Raw genomic sequence first — 20,689 nt, 5'->3', positions numbered from 1 at the left:
AAAGGCACTTTTATTTGGCTTTATGTTGTGTTTCTTTTCAATTGAGTATGTGTAAATCCTGTAAATAGGAAATTCCTAATTAACTTTTCCATCATTGTCCTTAATTCGTCTCCTAGAAGACTGGAAAGTTGATATGGTTGATAGAGCTGATTGGAAAAGTTAAGACAGCTAACAAGGATAAGAAAGTAAGGTTCAGCAGAAAAATATTTCGTTTTAGGCCCAAATTATTCAGAAACTTGACGAATAGTTTCAGCTAAATAAAACCTGGATTTTTGCAAATTAGTATAACTGGTTCTCAGTAAAATGTAAATATTTTTATTTCAAAATAACATTTCCATATAAATATTAACCTAGCTCCAAGCAACAAACCCCAAAATACAGTGATTTCAAGAAGCAGTAAATAATGTAGAAAAGAAACAAAATTCTTTGAGCTGAACAATTTGCATTCAAAGTCGGCTGAGTCATTATCAGAGGAAGCTTCCATAGCATATTTAAGCTTATTTCCAATCTTAAATTTGCTTAGTCATCAAATTTGAAAATTCCTTATGTGCTCATCCTCAAGCTAAAGTACCTCTGGTTTATTAAAAAAACCCACCTAACACAAAAGTAAAAGAACCTGATGACAAACAGGAAGACCGACCATCCAGGAAGAGGTACTACAGAGGTGGGAGTGAAAGGTAGGTTAGGTAGGTAGGTAGGTAGGTAGGTAGGTAGGTAGGTAGGTAGATAGATAGATAGATAGATAGATAGATAGATAGATAGATAGATAGATAGATAGATAGATAGATAGAGCAAGCACACAGCATACATGTGAAACAAAACCATGGAGATTTTAACTGGATGCTTTTCATGGAGCCTTAATATTGCCATGCAAATTGCATGAGTGTCTTCTACTCGTATCGATGCGAATTGCGTGTCTTCTACTCATATGGAAGCATCATTGGTGATGCAGGGTGCTTCAGGGGAAATGCATTTGCTGTACTACTTTTCAAAGCTATTTTAAAGTTAAACAAAGCATCTCCCGTGCCAGCAATGCAGATCACTTAGTGGCTTTCCTCAGGCAGAAACTCCCAGGCATCTCCTTTGATGAGCACCCTGCAAGAGCAGGGAACACTTGCCTTATAAACAAACGCAGCCCAGGGAGGCTGGCCTGCCGACTTGCAAAAATAATGTACTCGGAGGCAGGGTAAATAGTTTACATCTCCCTCTGCCTCTGGGTTGTGTCATGGAGCTGCTAGTTGAAACTGGCAGATCTGCTGTGGCCTGAAACAGTGCTGTGGCTCTGGAACAGGAGGATGGAGAAACTGGGTTTTAGACAGTATTTCATGGTGAGAAAAGATCTCTAACAATGTCCTGGCTGGCCAAAGAGCGTGACTGTGTCTGGTTTTGGCAACAGGAGTCAAAACGGTACACAGGCTTAGAAAGCATTTTGCATATTGTGTCCTTTGTTTTTTGTTTTTTGGTTTGTTTTTTTTGTTTTTTGCAAAGCATAAGGAAGAAAGGAGTCATTTGCTTCTAATTCATATGTTTATGAACCTCCAAGTGAGCTTATCCAAACCATGGGAGTACAATATATGTCACCTCTCCTTTCCTGTGATAATGTTAGCTATCTGCCCAGTATCCATAGATAAAGGAGAGTGAAAGATGCTTTAGAAATATTTAAATATTTTGGAAAGATGGGTCCAGAAAGGTATTCTTTTATCTGGAATTTGTGTCTGAGTTATATGGCAAGAAACTTTGGTGACTAAATGATTGATTGATGGCTAAAATGAGAGGAGACCTACCGTAAATCTGCCAACATCCAATTTTTCTTTGTTTACAGCTTAAATCAGATATAAATCTGATCTCTGGGGATTATTTAGGTTTAGATTTCCATTGCTTGTTTTTCTTCAACAGTAATCTCTATAGTTTAGGGAAGTCCCAGCACTGGTGGTTTGGGACTGGAAGATGAAGAGGTCCTTCAGCCAGTGGCCTAGAAAATTAGGAGGGGGGAAACACCTGCACATCCCTGCTGGCTGAGGAATTCTGAAAGGGGTGTTTCTTTTGGCAAGAAGAGCTCCCTAGTTGGGGTCACTCTGGAAGTGAAGTCCTTTGTCGATATCCTAATTGCTGGGGAAGGAGGAGGGGAAGAATTCATAAGCAGAGCTAATTGCTTAAGCACATTGTCATCCATTGCTTCTCCTTGAATGAACCCCTGAAAAACTTTTATGGAGATGAAGCTGAGTGTCAGCCTCTTGGCTGGCTTTATTGAGGGAAGGTTTGCCCCCACCTGTCAGACAGTCCTGTGATTTCATTTGGGAGATATTGGTGATCCTCTGCTCAGGCAAGTTGGAGGGAGTTTTAGGCTGACTTTCTCCTGGAAAGGGTTTCAGGGGCCAGAAAGGAGACAGTGGTGGGATAATCCATGTTTTTTGTAGAGCAACTTAAACAGTGGATATAGCATACTGGTATGCAGAAAAACTAGGAGGAGCAAATTGTTTGGGGGATGGGGAGAAGATGTTTCTAAGGGAAATTTTCCAGTGCATCTGTTCTGTTCTCCCCACATCTCTAAGATGGATGAGTTGTGGTTGTTTTTCAGTATGTTACTTTTCTTCTCTTGTTCACGTATTTAGTTAGAAAGCTCTCTAAAAGAAACATACTGGAAAAAAAATGAATCTGTTTCACTGTACTTTTTTGGACTTGTGTAAGAAATACAACATACAGACAGAGTAATGTGGTTATGCTCATTTCTTGTGAGCATGTCTGAAAAGCATGGGGTTTTGTTGCTTTTAATTTGGCAGTATTTTGGTTTGAGCTGTTCTAATACAATGTTCTATATTAAGCACATCTGCTCCTTGCTGAGTGTGCTGAGCCCCATTTTGCCACCACTGATATGGGCAGAAACTGAATTGGCCTTTGGCAGAAACAAAAACTCCTGAGAGTGCTAAGACGGAGTAATTTTGCAGAGAAAGGAAAAGGTGGTCTTAAAACACTTGATTAATATTATTGCTAAATCTAAAACATTTTATGCTAGTGAAGGGAACCAGAAATATGATGCTAGAATACTGTTGTTCCTAATAATCTCTTTCTGAATGGGTGTGAGGTTTTAAAGTCAAGGGTTTTGACTTCTTCCCAAGGCTCCCTAGTATTTCATGGGCTGCAGAACAATGAACATGAAATCCAAAAGGGACCCTATAAATCTATTACAGTGCATGCTGGGCTTGGTTTCACCGTCATTTTTAACATCACAACTCAGTTTATTTTCAGTGAGAACTAAGGTCTAGGCGAGAAACAAGGGAATTACTTAAGTACATAAATTTTTTAATTGACTTTCTCTAAACGACAGAGAAAGCAAGAGTAATTCTGCACAGATGAAATCTTGCCTTGAAATCCTAACCCCGTTTGGAGGTGATGGCAAAACAGCCAGGATTTTCTTCTCTAGGTTCAGAATTTTTAAAGGGGTGAAGATTTGAGATCATGTCCTACATTAGAGGTGCACAAACAGATTGCAGAAATCACTGATTCTCTCCTGAAACATAGCCAGCTTTGCAATTGAATCTCCTCAATTTAATAACTCATGTCAACAGTGCTGTTGAGGATAAAACTGAAGAAGTATGGTTGTTTTTATCCTGAGTGTATCACATCCTACTGAAACTGCAGCCGACAGGATGTAGAGTAAATTATAAAGTGCTAATTCAGTTATTTTTTATTTAACTCTTCCTCTTTTGGATAGTTTTTCATGGGTATTCAATGCCCTTCTTTAAGTGTGGCTTCCCAGGTTTGTTAATTTATGACATTTATTTCCACATAAGAAATTCCATTGCTGAGTGGCAAAAATACATAGTTGATTGTACAAGAAAATACTTCTTTTTCTCTCAGAGTATATTCTGGACCTTTCTGAACATTATTGTAGGGGTCGTTCTGGCTTGTTTTGAGTTTAGGTGGGTAACATTTAGAGAAGTAATGTGTATAGCCTACGAATACTTTCACTATCTATAGGCTTGTTATTGAGCTTCGTGTTTTTCTTGATACAGCCCAGCAGCTGGAATGCATGCCTTGCAGCTCAGCTCCTAAAGAGGATCCTACAACCATGGCTCACTATCAATTTGTCAAACATTAGTCATAGTTGCAGCTGAATTTCCGATTGGCATTCTTGGGGTTGTGCCATCTGTCTTACGTGTCATTTTTGTTGGTGAACAGTGTAGGCACTGCAGATGTGCAGCCCTGCAAGTGCAGTATTCTAAAGAAACAAGTTTTGAGTGAGATTAATTAATTACTTATAACCTAACTATGGTATGTTTTACAGAAGACTATTATTAAAACTGACATATTTTCTGATGTCACATCTGTAAGTGTTTACATTGATTTTCTGCTGGATATTTTAATTGCATTTCTTTGGGCACTGTGGTAACTTAGGTCAAAATGGTGAATGCTTTGCTGGACAAATCGACAGGCCTTTCTTTAAGGATTATTCCACAGCTTGGGTATGGAGATCAGCCTGATTCTTTAGCTTACAGAGATGGTACTTCTGTCCACCACCTTCATTCCAGTGAGGAACTACTTTGAATGGAAAGCAGAGTTGAAATATAAACTATTATATGTAGGAAAGTGTATGAATGTCTACAGTCATCACATCAATCCTTAGAAACTGGTTGTACCCTTTGCCTTTTCCATCTGGCTGGAACTCAGTGGGACTGGTTGTTTTAGCCAATGTGGTCTCCACCCAGGAAAGGGCTTTAGAAAATCATTCCTCTGTTGGAGAGTTGAGTAGGGAATTGATTTAGCCATGGTGCATTAAAAGAACAGCAATAAGAAATACAAGTTGGGAGGGAGTAATTTCAGATGACTTTATAGGAAAATAATATTCCCTGTGCTTATTTACAGAATATCCAAATACTTTTCCTTATTCCTTAGTTAAGGTTGATCGGACCAATAGTCAGCCTGTGTAGCTCGGAAACAACCTCTTATTTGTCAGAGACTTGACCACCAACACATTCTTTAAGAATTCTGCTATTTTATAGAAGAAAGCTGACTTCTTATATTTTTTTACCCTATATTTGGCACCCATTCCCTTACATATTCTGATGGAAAATGTTGCACAATTCATGCATTTAGTTATGTTAACAGTATTTATAGTGAGTTACAGTACATTACACTAATGATGAAGTTTAATTTTACATCTTTACCTAGCTATAAAATAAACTATTTTATACAAATGAAAAGTTGAAAGCTTGGGAAAATATTTTTCTTTCTCTCTGAAATTACACAGCATCTCAGCTTGAAACATATTTGCTGTAGGCCCCTTGTTCTTATGACTTAGAGTATTTTTAGAGATTGACTGGAGCTGAAAGAAATGAAACTTCAGCTGGATGACAATTTCGAACTCTTTAAAGTAGCTGAAAAGAAGAAAACAGAAAGAAAAATCTAATTTTCATATTTTTAATTCAGATCAATGAGCATAACCACTTCCTTGAAATTGCATGTGAGGTCTCTAGAAAACCCAAGCAATTGTATTTTGTTGATATTAGTTGTAACTTCTCTTTGATTTTTGCTGAAGTCAAGGTTTCTAATTCAATTTTAAAAGGTTAATGGAAGCTTGGTGGACTTCATATGGGATCTCAGTTGGTATAAGTAGATGGCAGTCTCTGTTAACTTATCTGGCTCTTCTCTAAAAAACATACCAGTGCCCCCCAAAACAAACCCAAAAAACTTGATCAAGGAAGAGAAGGCAGCTTGTCATGTCAGCTGTAGACTTGACTAGCAACATGTTGCATCCGAAGGCTGTTGTCTGTCTCCAGTTTGCTTTTCCTTCTCCTCAGGAGTAGCAGTGAGTCTCTTGCCCTTGCTCCAGTCAGCAGCAGTCATTCTGGGGGGAAAACCTGCAAAGGGAGAAGGGCTTCCTTTCCCAGGGAAGCATGAGGACCAGCAGAAAGGACATGCAGAGGTTGCAGTCCTGCAGAGGACTCTGTTGCATTGCATATGTGCTGGGAATGCAGGTACAGAGCAGCTGGGAGCAAGCAGTGCCTGGTTTGGAAGCGGGAGTCCATATTGCGCGTGCTTTTAAAGGGGATGTGAAAGTGGGGCAGATGTACAAAGGCTGAGGAAAGAGTTGGGGTCAGATGGTTTTGACGCAAATAATTCAGGTAATGAGGAGAACATAAGAGAAAGAAAAGGGAAAAATATCAGTGAGTTTGTTAAAGCTCCCGCTGGAAATTGGGAGGAGTGAGGTGCTGGAAGAGGGATCAGATTATAGAAGAGAGTAGAAGAGCAACTGAGAGAGGGAGGAAAGTAGTTCGGGGGAACATAAAGGGGAAGGGGGAATTAGTTTTTGGAAAAAAACTTGGTTTATTTAAAAGAAAACGCCATGAAAAAAGAAACAAGTATATATTGGAAAGAGAAAAGGAAAAAAAAAAGATTGAGAAAAAAGAATTAAGTGCTTAAAACATTATGGAGGAAAATAGGTTGAGGGAAAACAGAAAAGAAGAGAAAGTGATTTGAAGAACAGAAGAATGAATTATAGAGAACACTGTTTTATTTTTGTTTATAAATGGTGTAAAATATGATACCTAGATTTTTCTTTTCAAGTTTGGGAATGTATAAGCAGTCATTCTTGCTGTGCTTGGCACCAGGTGGTCGTCGGAGCACGTGCACTGCACACTCTGTCTCCCTGCAGTGCAGTCTGTAACAGCTCTCCAGAGCGAAGCTGGTTGGTTTCTTATGTGGGGCTATTGCTCTGGCTTGTTTCTATGTCTGTTCATAAACAGTAACTTTCATTTAGAGAAGCTCTTTATTTTACAGTTAGTTGCATGTGATCAAAATGTCGTACCACAGACTTGTGTTCATTATGCACGTGTGAAAAGTAGTTGTGAGGACCCTAGCTTTCATAGTTACGTTGCTTATATTGACGTTCTGATATGGAATAGTATCTGTGCTTTTAATTTTCAAACAATTTCATTTTCACAGTGTTTTTTCTGTGTAACTAATGCTTTATTCCCCCAGTTTGGAGCACTCGTGGATTATGTATTTATATATGTTTAAATAGGATATATATTCTACATATGCAATATGTAAATAATATAAATATTTGTATGAAAGAAATATTCGTATTTCTTTCAAAAAAGACTTACCAGACAGAATTGAACCGGCCAAAGACTGTAGACGTGTGGCTTGCCTTCTCCCAGTGCTTTTGCCTGCATTTCCTTTTTTTCAGTGTCCTTATTCCTGGCAATCCCTTTTGGGTGTTTCTATGTTGAACAGCAGGAAAAAGAATCACTGGAAGATACAGCACTGTTTGGTGTTTTGCTCTGACCAAGCAACTTAGGGTACATCTGGTTTTATCATTTCAGGATTGTTATTGGAGTGTGTTTTTAGGATAGGCAGATACCCTCTGGCTGCATCTCTTTTACGTATTTTGTTATCATCTGTTGAATTTAGTTACAGGACAATCTGTAGGATGGAGCAGGGGAAGAAGGAATGCCTGCAGATAGTATTCTTATGCTAGTTCTGTAATACAGATTTTCACTGGCAAAACAGAAGTGCTTTTAAAAGAACATAAGTTTGCTTTTTAAGTTCTTCTAAAACATAAGGAAGTCCCGAAGTGCTTTTAAGAACATAAGTTTGCATCAGTGACTTGCAGATGGGAAAGGTGCATCACTGAGCATCTGGGATATGGTCATATAGGTAGTCATCACTTCGGGAAGAGGATCCGCTTTTAGTATCTGCATGTCATAACCTCACATCTATGTTACACTGCTTTGCGGGGGTGCTTGAATGCAGACTAGCTCTTTTTTTGGCTCCACGATAAAGCTACATGAAAGCACGTTCAAATGTTTTAATTGTTTTAATAGCAATGGCTATTCATGCTAAGAGAAGAGAGTCTGTGTGATCCCACTGAAGGCAAAAGGATTTGCCAAGGGAAGGATACAAAGCCATTTCAGGAGCATGAACACTTGCAGGTCCAGGAAAACACCTGCTTTTGGAGTACTGTGCCATTAATTCACTTGGGCTTGTCTGCTTGCTGAGATGAGTCACCCATATAAATCTGTCAAATCCTGTTTGGAGAGTGGTCTCTTTATATTTATTTATGGGAACAAAACCTCTCTCTCTCTTAATCTGTGTCATAGTCTTTAGGACATTATTACCGTATGATGAAACTGAATATTTTTATTGGATCTATTGTGTAGTGCCAGTGGACCTGAGTAGCAGAAATGATACTGGAGAGGACATAAAAGGAGTTTTCTTTTCTTTTTAGGTGGGCATAAGGGAGTTCAATATTACCAGAAAATCTGCTTTGAACAATGGTGATAAAGAAGAGGTTTAATGAGGCTGGGGCTGTTTGTGGAAAATTAGTCTGCATTAGGGTAATATTCCTTCAGGGAGTGTTTATAATGCCTGCAGGAATGTAGGGGGGCGGATCAGATTCCGGCACAGCCTCGCAGGCTTTCAGCTGCTGATGCATGGTGCACCTGCATGTTCCCCTGTCTGACCTCAGAGCTAGCTTGAAAAGCTCTGGCATTTGGAAGTGCAAGGAAAGATCAGGTTTTAATTTTTGTGACAAAAAAAAAAAAAAAAAGGAAAAAGAAAATCTATTTTTCTTTGATCCTTAGAATGCCTTGTATTCAGCATCTTTTTAAAGGATACTGGAAACTGTTTTGTGGATATGCTTTTTAGTGGTTTGGGGTTGGGTTTTTTTGCTTTTAATTTTATGAAATAAGTATCTTAAAAGATCTCAGAAAGACATGTCCGAAGAGATGAATAGTATTGAGTTAAAAAATGTGGTTGGTTGGCAAGGCTCAGGAAAATAATTTCATAATCTGTTGCTTATCTCAATAAGAAAGTTCTCCCTAGTAAATGCGGATTCAGGCATGACAGCTTCGGCATCTTATCTCATTTGCAAGGGTGTGGGATAGCATCTCATTTTCAAATTGAAGCGATGTGGAGATAAAATGTAAATACTGCTGTACAAGGTTTGCCACTTCATAGCATTGTACTTCATAACTGGCATCTGTGGTAGTAACTTGCAAATTGTAAGTGCATGTAATTTGCATCACTTGGAATTAACTGTTTTGTAATTACTCTTTGGTTTGTATTTCTTATCAGACATTGTGGAGTGGTTAAGCTATGCTGCTTATGAACTTCAGTGTCAGTAATTTAATGGTATAAAATTGTACTTCTTAAATGCACACATTTTCCGCTTCAGAATTCAGAAGTCGCTTGCTTTGGCAGCTGTAGCTTATTTCTTGCAATCTACTTAATTGAGTAGCTTCTCTGTTTATCTTGAAATGCAGATAAATGGCTTTCAGAGCAGTGTTTATAGCTTGATAGTTCCTGAAATAAGAGTCAACATTATCTCCTAGACTCTACCAGTCATAACTAATGATCCCTCTGCTTACACTGTTGAGCAAGCCAGGAGACACTGAACTCTGCAGAGAGCAAGGGCCCTGTGCAGTGGGAGGATAGTTTGTATGGGATGGCGCCTAGTAGACAAGGCTTTCATGGCTCAGTAGTGTTAATTGGGAACTGAAATTTGTCCTCAGCCACCTCTAACCCCCTATCACTGAACTATTCAGCGAATATGGATACGAACCCGAGGGTGAGTTGACAGCAAGCAGTAGTCTCACTTCTCTCATAATTTAAAGTAAATTATATTGGCTTACTCATATATTTGCTTCAGTTTTGCCCGTCAGAGCACATTTAGCAACGTGAAATCTCTGCAGAAATTGGGGATATTTTTAATGTTACAGATATTACTGGCATGTAGCCTAACAGAGGCATTGTGTTGAGGGCTGAAAGAAGAAGAGAAAATAATTAAGCAGCTGGTAATTACTGTACTTTGTCCTAGGGCTTTTTTAATGACTTTTTAATGTATTAATGAAGATTAGATACCTTTTTTTTTTTGTATTTTCCTGACAAGTCCTTTGGCTTGGTTCCTGAATGGAGAGTGGTAGGCTTTCCATTGTAATAGGGTTAAGTGCATGCTTCAGGAAGAGCGAAGGGAAAGAAAGAAAAAAGGAGTAGATTTACGACCCATGAGAAATGCTATATTATTATTGCCTTGGGAATAAAAGTTGCTTGTTTATCCATGAAATTTAAATAACATGGGAAGCAGCAATGCTTCATGGCGTTAAGCATTAATATTCTTCTATTCTTCTTTCAGCTTGTCAATATGATCTTTTCCTTGAGATTTTTTAACACACAAGGATAATACTTACTGAAAATTGCAAATATATGTGGTGTGAAACAGATGTTGCCCTCAAAGAATTTCAGCCATGACAATATTCTTGTTTCAAATAGGTGATACAACAGACAGCTTTTGCTGGCTTTAGGTGAATTTTAGCTAGTGATATACAAAGCAGTCTCCATACCTAATTCCTGTGTCTCCACAGCCATCTAGTCCACTGTTTTGAAAAGCTAATTGAATGTAAACATTTAGGTGGGTGACTGGTTGTAAAAGAAACTGTGTATGAAAGCTGTTCGTACTTAAAGAAGCTTATATCAGTCTTGTTTATGCTTCAGTTTCCATGTTTTTAACTGTTTTTCTGAACTTTCACATTATCCTAGAAGTAGGTTTTGAGCTTTGTATTGACTAGACAACAGCAGGCTGGTACAGAGCATAGTTTGGGTAATGCCACGTACGCTGCAAAAGCCACACTGTACAAAGAAAGCAAATTCAAAACACTGCTTACAGATCTGAAGATGTTTTTATTATATGTTCCTATGAACGGACTAGAAAAGGCACAAGGATGCCCTTGGTGTGTTGAAGAGAAGGAACGTGATGGCTGCTGGGAATGGTGTGCCTGCTGTTAAGCAGTTTCTAGCCAAATCATGTTGCAACATTGAATTGGCAACTTTTGAAATTGGAGGCAACTTTTTTATTTTGATGTTGTTGTATAAAGTCTTGTTTCTTACTTTTTCTTCTCAAGATCAGATCAAATATCCAGATACCTGTCATTGGTTGTTGCTCTAGGAGTCAAACTGTTTTCACTCAGCACCCTGAAGAGACAGCCCTTCAGTTGAAAGTTCATGGAGTTCCAGATTAGTTTTGAGCATTTTCTCATAGGAATATAGCTCTTATTTCTTTGGAAATAATGACATTGGTAAACAACAGCAGCAATAAACCTTCCAACAAGAAATTGGATATGTAGTTGTGAATGTGAAGATCTCTCTTATTTTCATTACCAGTTTCCAAAGATGGAATTGAATTAAGTAATTGATGGAGCAGAAACTGAAGCATCATTTTGTAGTGAAAAGCATTTAAGTACAAAATACTGTGAGCATATTCTAACTGCAATGTCTCATGCTTACAGCTTAGAAAGAAAAAAAGCTGGTTAATAACAGTAGCTATAGGTCATCTCTAACAGTTACACTCTAGCAGGGAAATGATAGATGTTATGTGAGGGGATGTGATATATTAAATGACCATGTTGTGAATACTTCATCCCTGGCAGTGTTCAAAGCCATTTTGGACAGAGCCTTGGGTGACATGGTTTAGTGGGAGGTGTCCCTGCCCATGGCAGGGGGCTTGGAACTAGATGGTCTTAAGGTCCTTTCCAACCCTAACTATTCTATGATTCTGTGTTATCTGGAGTAAATATCAATTACCAGATTACTTTTCTTTGCATTAAATTTGCAAGTTAACTATATTTCAAGGATGTGAAATAATAGTCTGTGTTTGGGGGTTTTGTTAGTTTGTTTTAAAATAATGTTCTTCTGTTATATCTCTCTGTGGATTGCAATTGCAGGGAATTTTTAACAGTGGTTAGTCAACTTGTAAGACAAACATCAGGATAATTATTCTCAACTGTTATGCCTCAACTTGAAGTAAAATTCTTGCCATCTTTCCATTATGGGACCAAATTTTGCTGCTCTTTGTATATAGTTTTTTCCAAGTTTCCTGTCATTTTTGTGACCCGCTGTGATAAAATCTATGGATCCTGGTAACGACTTCACAAACTCTTTGGTGGCCCTTTCTCTGAAGAAAAAGAACAAACCACCAATTGCTGGTTGTATGCCATTTCTTTTAATAGTCTGTTCTCTATTGGCATTTTTTGTTTTACCTGTGAAATAAACAAGAGGAAGCCTAAAACCCACTGAAAACTTCTTGTGATTGTGCTCAATGGAAAACGTGTATTGAATTGGATAAATGAGAGCCAGGCCACTGTGGTGTATCCCGTATTGCAGGTAGACCCATTTTAAAGGGAGGTGGGAAAAGCAGAAGGCTCCAGCATGCATTTCATATACTGACCTTGGAAGCTGCTATCAACCATCTGGAAATAGTTACAAATTCTGTATTACTCAGAGTCTTTATTTTATTTGTAATTCTGGGATTTTCTTTTTTCTTCCACCTTTCTACTGTCATATCCTATGTAGCCTGAATCTTGCTTTGCGCCTGGCTGAAATAATATTGTTTGCCAGCTTCCAATCAAAAGGAGTACAGAGAAAAACAGCTGAGCTGCATTAGGCAGAGGTAGTCTGGACTACATTTCTCTACTGCTGAATAACACGTCACAGGTGCAGGATTAGCCCAGCGTACGGTGCTGTGTTTGCTTAGTGGAGCCCCCTGAGCCACCCTCTGCCTCCTCACATGACTCTCATCTTCGGGGAATCTGGCAGCAGTGTAGGAAGCCTGTGGAAACCAAGTGTAAGTAGAATACTTAGCTATTCAGCTCACAAAGCACTTGTGTGTGTGTGTCCCTGACCCCCCCCTTCCCCCCTGCCTTTTTTCCGATTTTTTTTCTTTTTTTACTTTTTCTCTCTTTTTTTTTTTTTTTTTTTTTTTTTTTAAGCCTGGTTTAAGCAGAGCACTAAAGAGACTGAAAAAAATAACCCCAAAACATGACGTTCAGTGGGTTTTGCAGAAAGGTCAAGGAGGGAAACGTGTGACTGACAAAAAAGCAGTGTCATTGGCATGCTTGAGTTGTGGGGCTGCCCCATGGGGCAGTGGGGAGTCGGCTGCTTGTGATGGGCGTGTGTTGTGTTTGAAGTTTCAGTTCTTGGTAGGAGGAAAGATGACAACCTACCGGGGATTCCCTATCCATTCACTTGGTCTTTGTGTCAGAGTTTATACAGTGTTGGGGTCTGCTGCAAAACTTTACATGCACTTTGGTTGGTTTAGTTTTAAAAAGGGAGGTAGTAGATTTACAGAGAAAATACTGCAGATAAAAGATTTCCTGTTCTCTTTTTTTGGTGAGGAACAAGCTAAAAAGAAGAGATTTTCCTCTATTTCTGCCGCATGTGCTTATATGTTAATCTTTGGGTTTGAAGTTAATTTGAAAATAAATGTTTTGGCAATAATAGACAAACTTTGTTGCCAGGTCTGCATTTTGAGAATGAATTAGAGGGCTAGGACTGGTTTTAGTCTTTCTCTCAAACTTTAAAGGTACTTTGGCAATATATAACTCATGTATATGGCAGTAATGCTTTTTAAAATGCTGCATCTGTTCTATACATTTGAAATACTAGTTAATTGGAAAAATAGCTGAATAATAAAATCAAATATACTTTGTCTCCTAAAACTTTTCAGCACAGTTCAAATATGGCTGGGTTCTGAAAAAAAAAAAAAAAAAAACAAAACCAACAGTTTTCCATTTGACCAGAATTGTTCCTTGTTTCATATTCTGTAGAGAAAGTCTAAGGAGAGAAAGGTTGTCACCAGCTCTTGAAAACTTCTGGCCCAGAAAAGCATGTGTGATTGATAGAAGTTTTAAGGGAGGTTGCCGTTCACTTTTCTTTCTCAGACTTAGAGGTGCTTTATGAAGTGTAGTGATGATCATGTGTCCATATGACACTGGAAAAAAATGAAGCAAGCAAACTCAGTGGGGTTGATGGACAGTTCCTCCTCTTTCAGAGACCCAACTGGGTGGATGAGCAAGGCAGCCTGCCAGCAGGGACTGGTTGATGGTTTGGCAGCACTGTCATTGGGTGTGGGTGGCATTCACCTCCTTCCCTCCAGACACGAGCTCAGCAGATGCTCTGAAGCATTCAGACAGGGAAGTGCTTTTAGGCTACTCGAATACTTCAGGAAAACCATAGTGCTTATGTCTGCGGTCAGAATTGATTATTGTTGTTCCACGCATGCAATTAATTTTGGTTTGCAATAGAGATGCTTTCCTCCCCCTTTAAATGGATTTATTTGTTTTCTGTCAAAGTGAGTCAGTCAATGACACTCTGTTGCATTCAGCCATGTTTGCAGAAGATAAGATTTGTGCCTCAGCCCTCCTTTGCGAACAAAGATCTTCTTCATTGCTTATGATTTCCACACATGCGGTTCAAATCCCTTCTCAGCGTGTGTGCTGAGGCCAACAGTAGCAGCAGTCAGTTCAATTCAGTCCCTGCCTTGGCAGCTGAACAGGCAAGAAATTATACTATCACTTGCTCAATTACTTAAAACACTGCTTGGCCTGGTGACCTGGCAAGGTAGCATTTACTTCCAGGAAGAAAAATTCATACAGATCCTTGAGTGCTTCATTCAGCAACAGTTGGTTGCCGAGTGTGTCGTAAACAGGTGGGATTGAGGGATGCCGATGGCATCCACCCATGAAAAATTATCCAGACATACTACTGATTTTTTTTGGGCGCTAAATAATCTGTCCTTCTGGGAGATAGATAGATGCTTGAGGAAGAGTGCAGAGGGGAGTTGGTAGGAAACATCACCATCCCCATCACTTGGGAAGCATTTGTGATAAGCTAATCAATAATCCAAGTGTAAAGTTATATATGTATGGCCATAAAATTTTTAAAAAGTCATTGAAAGCATAGCATGCTTATGCCATAAGATAGCTGTATGACAAGTTTTGGTTTTGTGAATGTCTGCGTTTTTTGTGTATTGCATTGTGTAATTTATTCTCATAAGAGTTGTGAGGGAATGACTCCAACGTACTAGAATTGAGAAAGGAGATAGTGATTTATGAAGTGGGTTGCTCTTCAGGCTGAGCTGGGGACATGTCACATCTACAGGCAGACCCGGTCAGTTAGAAGGGCACTGGCACCTCTGAGTAATGTTGGCACCATCTTCTGCATGCATGGCATGTGCACATGCTAATTATATTTTAATATGCAGGTGCAGTCTTTGATGTTGGGGTGAGAATGGCTAGCTGATATTTTTATCTTCCAGGCACTATTTTTGTCTTGACTACTGGCATGGTACCCCTGAGTTTCTTTTCTTTGGAAAAGGGTACGGGAGTGACACTGATTTATTAAACGTATCTGAGAGCCACAGGGTCAAAGCAGTTTATCACTGTTTCTTTTAAATGCTGTTGTCTGAGTGCCTCAGTCTGAATATCATCTGAAATGATAATAAGTAAAAATCTACAGCTTGCCTGTTGCAATCTTTGATGCTTTCCTAAAGATCAGATAGCAAAGCATAGCTTGGTAGTAGTAGTATCACATTGCACTGCTTCTCTGCTTTTCTTTTTTGTACCCTACTGCTAGTCTTCATGAGAGTTTTCAAGATCACTTGTAGTGATGTTTGCATCATCTCCTGATGGTGGAATTCAGTGTAATTCAGTGTTTGCTGCTTGGAATTACAAGTGTATGTGGGGATTTGCAGCTTAAAAGCAGACATAACTAGCTTTGGATGTTAACAGCAATGTTCCTGTCTTATTTTTACATAAACATTTTCTAAATGAAGAGTGTGGCACAGAGTCTGCTGCTTGTAGCTTAATAACCAGACTGCTTGTTTCACATCTCTGTACCTGAGCTTTCATTCCCTGTTTTGATCAGGTGATGCTAATAGCTGGAAGATGGGGTTTTGTGGCTGGCATAGTTTCGTGAATTTTGATTACATTTAGTTAGACATTTTCCCAGGATGCTGTTGAAGAATAGATGAAAAAGCTCAGGTACATGAAAGTGATGAGAGGGAAAAAACAACCTCTTTCAAAGAAACTGCTTCAGCAATTTTACCAAAATAGCTGATGCAGTTTTCTGTGGTAAGGAATACTGTTAAGTTTGACGAAGTCATGAGACTATCCTTTAATATGCCTTTGTACACTGTACATATTCAGTAGCTTATTTTCTATCTGAAGCTCTCCTGTAAAGTAAATGTAGGTACTCAGTATGAACTGAATTGATAAATGGAGATAAAAAGTAATGCCACCAGGGAAAACTTCGATTTCTGCATGTTGTCTTTCAAAGCTTGGCTGGTGTGCCTTTGAAATAGATACCTTTCTAGTTATTTTTTGGTACTTTAAATACTGACATCTTGTGGGGATCAGAAGAGGTCTAATCTATCTGTACCTGCATTTCGTCTACTCTGTTATGACCTAAAATCCTTCTGGGGATGAAGTCAAAGAGACAGTCATTGTCAGATCATTGGATCTCATCTTGGTATTTCTGAAATACTTGCATCTTGCTATTCCAATTTTATTACCTGTTACCCTCATGCATGCATCAAACAGTAGTGCTTTTGCACAAGTATATGCAAAATGTTTGTTCATTTTGGATTGTACAAGAACACACAATTCAGAAAAAACTAGTGGTAGCTCCAGCACACTTTACGTTTGCTGAGTAAAGTGGGGCTCTTGAGATTAGAAATAAGGAAAATACATGGATATCTTAATGAGAATTATGTGAAATACCTTTTTATTAATCTTTACAAATATTAAAAACTTTTATTTTAAAAGCTTTTCTTTGTCATGGAACATTTATAGATGGAACCAAACGCCTGTAGAAGATAGAATTAAGTAAGAGATTTGACAGAGTTGGGGAAATTCTTTATTAATGGGGAATTACAGTGGGTAGGGATAGACTTTACTGAGTCCAACCTGGCAGGCTAAAATGCTTTGCGTCTAATTTCCACTGGAAATTTTAAAGAACTCTTGTGCCTTTTTTTCTGTTCTGTTGGTACACTCGCTTATGCTATGAGAAATGCACCAACCGTTTCTCATTTTCTTCCAAATTAAAAATAAGTCAACAATTAACTGTGGATAGCAGAAACGAGAGGAAACCAGGAGAAAGTAGCACTCAATCAAACTGTGATGTAATGGTGGACAGCAAGTTACATGTGCATTTTACATGGGCCATGGCACCAAAGAAGCCTTTGCGGTTTTAAGTTGCAAGTAGTATAGTACGAGTATTAATTTGAAGGGTCTTGTTTCAGTGGCTTTGTCACGGCTTGTTACATTCCATGCTGAACTTGACTAATTTAGCTAATAACACCATGTTTTTAAGATGGTTTAAACAGACTTTTTAGAGAAGGGTTCTTATCATTTTCAAACCAAATGCAAAAGAAATTTCTAGAAATTAAATACGTTATTTAAAGTAGTGCCGTATATGTCTATCTATACTGGCACTCGGTGGCAATTCTATGAATATAGACAGAAACAGTTTTTAAGAAGACCACTTTGATAGACTGTCTAAGATTGCATCAGATTGTAAACCTCATTCCTTTGGGTCATGAATAGAAGCAAAACTAGCCCAAATTTTTAAGTATACAGATAAGAAGGAGCAATGCATAGCTTCTACTTACTAAGGTATACCAGAAATCTAGCACAGGTGGGAAATGAAGCAAATCATACATGATGAGCCTAACAATGCTACTTTGTTTTGTTTTTTTTTTTTTTTAGTATGCCATTTTATTACAGTGGACGTGCATCAGGGTACAGCTCTTTTCAAGCACCATTTCATACCAACCTCGGTTAGGGCTCACTAGAGCAATGTAGTCACACACTGAGAAGGAAAGCACGTTGTTTTCTTTTTTTGGTGTTTTTATGCGAGATTTTGTTTACTGTGGTTTTAGATCAGAAATGTGCAGGTCTCAGCATCTGACCTTTCCTTGAGTTTTATGGTAGCCTTGAATATCCAGCAAAGGGAAACTGTCATGGTGTATTTTCCTTCCCTGTTACGTGATTGTCACCAATAAAAAGTGTTTTACTGTTACCTCTTGACTATTTTACACAGTAGATCAGGCTGAGTTAAGAGGTGTAATTTATTTCAACTTATTTAACTGTGCTGTGTTTTCATTGCTGACTATTTGCCAAAAAATATCCCATGGAAATTCTTTTATCTGATGACACGGTGAGTTAGCAGTTAGTTATTTCCCTTTCTCTTAAAACAATCATGTTGATGGTCTAACCCTGGCCTGATGAGAAGTCATCAGGCTGTAGTTCATAATATAGCATAGGAAACTCCAGCCAGCTGTTGCATGATATAGTTTCATATTTTAATAAAAATATGATTTAAGGAGAAGCACAGTAACTGTATAGGCTAGTGGAGGGTATAGATGAAGTAACCTTCTGGTTTAAAATTTCCATCTGTCAGTTTTATCAAGTAGACTGATTGTCTTTTAAGGTTTGGGTGGGTTGTAGTTTTTGTTTTGTTTTTAATTACTGTTCAGACACTTTTATATGAAAGTAATTAGTTTCAGGTCCAAAGCAGCAGCAACAGTTGAAACAGACCTTCCACGAAGTATAAAAGTTTTTGTATGTTTGGGGTTTTTCTGTTTGGTTTTTAACAGACTTGTTTGTGGCCCTTAGACTTGCTTCCCAAAACAGATGCTGACTTTTACTCCTACAAACCCATGGAAGGTCATGGGAGATCAGCTTTTTCACTGCATAGGCAACACATAAATCACATAGCAGTGATACAGAAATAAATCTGTTAAGATAACTACTGCTAATTACTCATCCTCTGGAAACAGGATGGTTCAAGATTTGGACTACAAAATACAGAGCTTTTCACCTCCTACATTACCAGACTTGTTGAATCAGACCAGTGCCCAAAAGTCATTACCACTGATGGCTGTGGGCCAGTGTGAAATGAGTTATTGGGTTTTGTCCAGAATCTAGTGGAGAAATCCTGTCCAAATCGCATAACTATGGCTACAGTTGGCAGGGGCCAGAGTACTTATTGGCAGCCATGGCAGAGAGCTTGAGGACTAAATGTGCACTAAGAGATGGGATCTTTAGATCTTTTTTTCTTTTTTTGCACCTACATCATGAGTCGATCCAAAGCTTGAATATGTGATTTTACTTTCGGGTGTGAGGTACCACTGTCCATAGATCTGTCAAACCACCTTTAAACAGCATCATTTAAAGCCAAGATGCAGTTAATCCCTCTAGTTACTTCACTGTGATTGTTGAGCAAGGATCTGTGATCACTTCTCTATCATTTAAAAAAATGTTAGCCAAACCAGAAAACAATGAAGGGTTTGCCACATGAGAAAGTATTTCAAAGCAAAAGCTTAGTGCTCATGAATTACCATGAAGTCTAGGATGATGTGAAGCAAAATGGAAGAATTTATCTAAGAAGGATTATTTGTTGGCATGTTAGTAGGGGGCTTACAGTAGACATTAGTCATTCTCATGGTCATCCAGGATAATGCTGACCTTTTACAGCACTTTATTTTCCCCGTTTTCCTTCTCCTGGCTTCAGGATCACTGTAGGTGTGCCTTTCTGTAAAGGAGCTCAGGTGAAACAAAGCATGGAGAGAGACACTGAGTAACCCATTTGGAAAAAAACAACAGTAGCATGCTGCTTCTGAGCACACATTTCCCGTTCCCATTCTGTAAAGATTTGTAACAGAGGCTATCACATGACAATTGTGAGTGGTCCCAGTCCTACAGAGGAAAGTATCTCTCAGGAGCAGTACTCCAAAGAGACATGAAAGCTGTGGTGGCTGCCTGCCTGCCCTTGTGGTGGAAGGTGCTTTGTAAATGCTGGTGTATTTTAGTGGAAACAAGAGAGAAGCTCTAAATTTGATGAAGGTATACCAGTCTGGTGGTGACCTTCAGACATTCAACTTTGATTAATTCCCTGATGCAGTCAGGAAGTTTCTCAGCAGACTACAATAACCTTATTTCTGATGCTGCTGTTTTTCTTCAGTTGTCCCAAGCTGTGCTGAGTTCATCAGGGACGGGAAGCTAGCCGTGAGCAGACTGACAGAATAGGCTACTGCAGAGAAGCAGCCAGATTCAAATAGCCTGAAATACCTTGCTTTCATGGCACTTGGGCATAGCTCCTTAGGAGACCTTTCAGAATGAAGAGGGCTTCTAATCCCTAGATAGAGCCAGGGCTGCATGACCAACATGAGCTTGTTACAGCACAGCACAGCAGCAAATGCAAAACGAGATGGCTGTTCACCATCCCATACTGTGTATTTCACACGTGAAATCAGAAGGCACTTGTTGCCAAATTGGCAAGCTCCTGTGGGTTTCTACCTACATGTTACATTCTGGAGAAGGGACTGCTGAAAAATCTTTCTTCTCTGAAGTCAAGCAACCTTGTTGAAACTCAACTCCGAGTGGGAGAAGTGTTGTTGCGTGTTCCATGGTCATCTGCTGGGTGAGAAATCAAAATTTCAGAGGCAAAAGATCTGCCCATCTTTTTAGCTAGCAGTCAGGAATTTAAGTCATGAAGGGATCCAGAGAATGGAATGAGAAGAGTTTTTCTTTTTAGAAGGTGGGAAAGGATCTGATTGAAAATGTTATTGCTATGTCTTTTAATTTTGTTTTCAACACTAAACTGCAATGATTTTACACTGGTTTTGGCCCTGGGCATTAGCTGAAAGCAAAATCATATGCTACATGACCTCTTCAAACTCTTGGAAAGTGTAAATTTGAATGCCAGCCTATTTGTGTCCTAAATTTTCTACCAGCTCCACGATGTATTAGTCCTGATGATGGAGCTTTGGGGAAGATTTTAATTAAGGTCAAAGCAGCAGGTCAGGAGCCAATCAAAATAATAATGCCAATTGTTTCTAGAGACCTAACAGTAA

General features: G+C 38.8%; 1 protein-coding gene across 8 annotated transcripts in view; it reads left to right on the top strand.

Moving 5' to 3' along the window:
- Nucleotides 1–20,689, top strand: part of BMPR1B (bone morphogenetic protein receptor type 1B) — a 246,114-nt gene that overhangs the window by 193,268 nt on the left and 32,157 nt on the right. Inside the window, exon 1 of one of the 8 annotated variants that reach the window (XM_065691670.1) lies at nt 9,534–9,571. The exons of the other annotated variants lie outside the window; for them this stretch is intronic. The gene's annotated coding sequence lies outside the window, so the exon portion shown is untranslated. Of the gene's footprint in view, nt 1–9,533; nt 9,572–20,689 lie in introns of those variants that run through there. 8 annotated transcript variants of the gene reach the window in all.

Source organism: Lathamus discolor, chromosome 1 (genome assembly GCF_037157495.1).
Source record: "Lathamus discolor isolate bLatDis1 chromosome 1, bLatDis1.hap1, whole genome shotgun sequence".
Classification (NCBI taxonomy): Eukaryota; Metazoa; Chordata; class Aves; order Psittaciformes; family Psittacidae; genus Lathamus; species Lathamus discolor.
Note: the sequence above shows the minus strand (reverse complement) of the source record. Positions and strands in the feature narration are given on the sequence as shown.